At 46.8% G+C, this 3,711-nt stretch overlaps 1 pseudogene; it reads right to left on the bottom strand.

Annotated features, from left to right (window-relative positions):
- Nucleotides 1-2,872: 2,872 nt before the first annotated feature.
- Nucleotides 2,873-3,213, bottom strand: LOC110332681 (annotated as a pseudogene).
- Between the last annotated feature and the right edge of the window lie 498 nt (nt 3,214-3,711).

The raw sequence follows: 3,711 nt of genomic DNA, 5'->3' as shown, positions 1-3,711 counted from the left end.
AAAGAGGAAATTAGCTCCCCTCCCCCACCCCCGGGGTCATGGACAAACCCTGAAACGGAAGCCAGATTGGAAGTCCAAAGTGATGAGTCTGCAAGGCAGTCTATACTGAGGCCGCCAGCGAGATGAATCTGAGCATACTAATGTGGAGACTCCTGACTGTTACTGAGCCCAAGCCAACTCTGCTTCATCAGGCTGAAGCAGAGGAAGTAGATAAAACCGGAAGACTGTGGGGGTGGGATGCGGTAGCATGTGTTCTTTACACAAATCTGGAAAACTGTACAGGGGGACCTGTTTTAGGATAATGATGGGGGAGAGGGGGACATAGATGAACTCTGCGCATTTATCAAGCTTCCATCTACCCCCACATAAGCTGCAAAGGGCAAAGGTGTGAGCACACGTGCTCAGGGAAAGCCCCACTCACGTGGCTCTTGCCAATTAAAAATGGCAGTTAAGGTCCAAGGAAGCCCTTGATTCCAGAAGGCTCCACTGAGAAGCAGCTCCGCTGTAGGTCCATTTACAGTTCGCCCCTGCACACACCCAGTGAGAGAGTGGCAGCACTGCAGCTGCCTTAGCACATACTGAGGTTGAGAGCTGGGAAATGGGTCGGCCCTAAAGGGCACTGCACCCCTTCGCATCCCCTCCCATGGCTTGGGTCCAGGGGATCCTTCTCTCCCACCCAAGTTCCTGCTCGGGAATAGTTAAGGAGTCAAGAGCTGGATGGAGAGTTCCATCCCACACTCAGCGTTGTCTTGGTGATGGGAATGTTACTCCAACATGGACCCATGATCATCTGTCTCCTGAATGTCTGCAATCTTGAAGACCTGTGTGTACTTGTATGTGGATCTGTGCTTGTGTGCTGTATACAAACGTGAATGTGTATGAATGCTGGAGGAGAAAGTTGAGTGTTCTTGTGTATTTACTCTCCATTTAACTCCCTTGAAGCAGGCTTGAACCCGGAGTTCAGCTGGCAGCCAACAAGAACAGCAACACTCCAGGCTCATGCCCTGATCCCTATTCACAGAGCAGTAGGCGCTCCTGCAGCTACACCCAGCCTTTTAAGGTGGGTTCTGGGAATCTGAGCGCAGGTTCTCCTGCTTGTCAAGCAAGTGTTCTCACCCACCGAGCCCTGCCCCGACCTGAGATGCTTTTATGTTTGTATCTAACAGTGTTCTTCCTGTCACCAAGAAGAGAATTGTTAGAAACTAAACCAGACAGTAGTAGCAAGAGATAGTCTGAGTTCCAATAATGATTTTTAACCTGAGACTTGAGCAAAGTCTGAAGTCTATCTGCTCTTTAAACTTCTTATCTATATAAATCGTCCTCATTTCCCACGCTACCAGAGGTTGGAATTACAAGAGTGGAGACGATGTGAGCTATTCTTGTCTTCATGGCAACCAGTTCCCAATGAGATGGCAAGATGTATTGAAGGGCATAAAATATTGAAAGTCTTGATTTGGCAATTCTATTTCTAGGAATTTGTGAAAAGGGAAAAATGATTCTTCAAAGACAGAGCATATTCATTATGGAGTGACTTCTTTTATTCAACTTAAAGCAAAGTACCACAGAGTGTATGTACCATTGGCACTGGGGCCATCTTGGATACTTTTCCAACTGGAACATACATGCATGGGTACCCTAACCAGGAAGGAGATCATGACCTGCACTCCAGAGCTGCCTTGTCTCTTTCCCTGTTGTGTAGCAGTTTCCTCTTAGATGGAAATAATCTATTCTGCAGAGAAGCTCCTTAAAACAGAAGATAAACAATTCGAAATAGCTTCAGGAAGTTCCTGAAACCAACTAGGTTCACTTGGTCCCGTGCTCCCAAGAGTAAACAATAAAGACTTCTGAGGGTCTCCAAACTGCAAAGACTCCCAGACAAGCTGAGCTGCCTGGAAGGACCAAAGACCAGCAAAGCAACAGCAAGAAGCAGAAAGCAATGGAACTGCCTGAAAGGTGAGAGCAACTGAACCTTCTGAAAAGGATACTCTCCAACCCACTGAGCTGCCTGCAACCTGTACAGGGTGCTTCAGGTTCCCAGGTTTTGTGGGATGCCAGCCATGATAGGGTGAGCTTTGGTGATGTGATATGGGTGTCTTTATGTCGTTTCCTGTAAGTAACCCTTCACCTGTATTCCTGTAAGCAATCCCAGTAATGCTCATTGACGGATCAACTTGGACTTTGGTGGAATCTGTACTTCCTATGAGTGAGTAGACAGACATGTGTTACATCTCCCAGGTCTTATCAGGTAACACTCATGATCACAGGCCTCCCTCCAGCGGAGGGTAACTATTGGCCTTCTTCCTATATAAATTAATTTTGCTTCCTTTTATTGTATATACATGGAGTCCCTGTGTCTAACTGGGCATTTGGGAGGAGGAAAGTCTGGGTATCATCTTTTTGCTTAATTTTGTGTTTGTGAGCATTCACTATATTTTTTTGCAAGTTCTAGATTGTTTATTCTGTATAGTACTGCATTGGTAGAGTGTGACACTGCATGTTTACTTGTCAATAAACATTTGGGTAGTCTCCAAATCAGTGATATTGAAAGCAGTGCTGGATAAGCATTCTTCTGGCTAATGTATATGAACATTTGGAGATATGGATGTAGACATGGCAAGGCGGGGGCACAAAATGCTGGGGTTTATATACGACTAGCTTTAAAAGACATGGCTGAAGAGTGTATCAAACTGATACTATTACTTACACTCCCAGCAACACTACAGGAGCTCAGATTTCTACACACGTGTATTAACACTTGATACACATTGTCCATTTTAGACCATGCCAGATGTGGCACTGCAGGCCTGCTGATCCCAACATTTTTTTTTAAAAACAGGTTCAACTCTTTATTGGACATGTTAAGAAAAGCAGTTTAGTCAAAAAGACCAAAGCCCATATCATCTTCCGATTCCTCGGACACTTCCTTCTTTGCTTCCACTTTCTTCTCATCTGGGACAGCAGTGTGGATAGAGCAGGACCACCAGCAGGCGCAGCTCCAGCTGCTGGAGCGGGTCCACCAGCCCCTACATTGCAGATGAGGCTCCCAATGTTGACATTGGCCAGAGCCTTTGCAAACAAGTCAGGCCAGAAAGGTTCGACCTTGATACCAGCTGCATTAATGAGGGCACTGATCTTACCCTCTGTGACTGTCACCTAGCCATTCTGTAGGAGGAGGGTGGAGTAGATGCAGGCGAGCTCAGAGACAGAAGCCATGTTGTGGACTGCCAGCACAGTGCTAGTCGCTGGATGAAGTGAGGGCCTCACCCCAACGCGGCCTTAGCATCCTCGGAAGAACCGAGCACCTTGGCCGGCAGCTGAGGGAAAGCGTGATCTGAACATTTATCTGGGAAGGACAGACTGGGGGATCTGAAGTTCAAGGTCATCCTTGGCCACGTAGCGAGTTGGAGGATTTATGAGACCCAATTGCAAGAAAACAGTCAAGGGGCTGGAGAGATGGCTCAGCGGTTAAGGGCACTGACTGTTCTTCCTAGAGGTCCTGAGTTCAATTCCCAGCAACCATATGGTGGCTCAAAACCAGTATTAGGATCCGATGCTCTCTTCTGGTGTGTCTGAAGACAGCGACAGTGTACTCACATACATGTAATAAATAAATCTTTTAAAAAAAAAGTCAGGGAGCTGGAGAGATGGCTCAGCGGTTAAGAGCACCAACTGCTCTTCCGAAGGTTCTGAGTTCAAATCCCAGCAACCACA

This window comes from Mus pahari, chromosome 14, assembly GCF_900095145.1.
Source record: "Mus pahari chromosome 14, PAHARI_EIJ_v1.1, whole genome shotgun sequence".
Taxonomy (NCBI): Eukaryota; Metazoa; Chordata; class Mammalia; order Rodentia; family Muridae; genus Mus; species Mus pahari.
The sequence above is the reverse complement of the archived record's forward strand: the minus strand, read 5'-3'. Positions and strand labels throughout refer to the sequence as shown.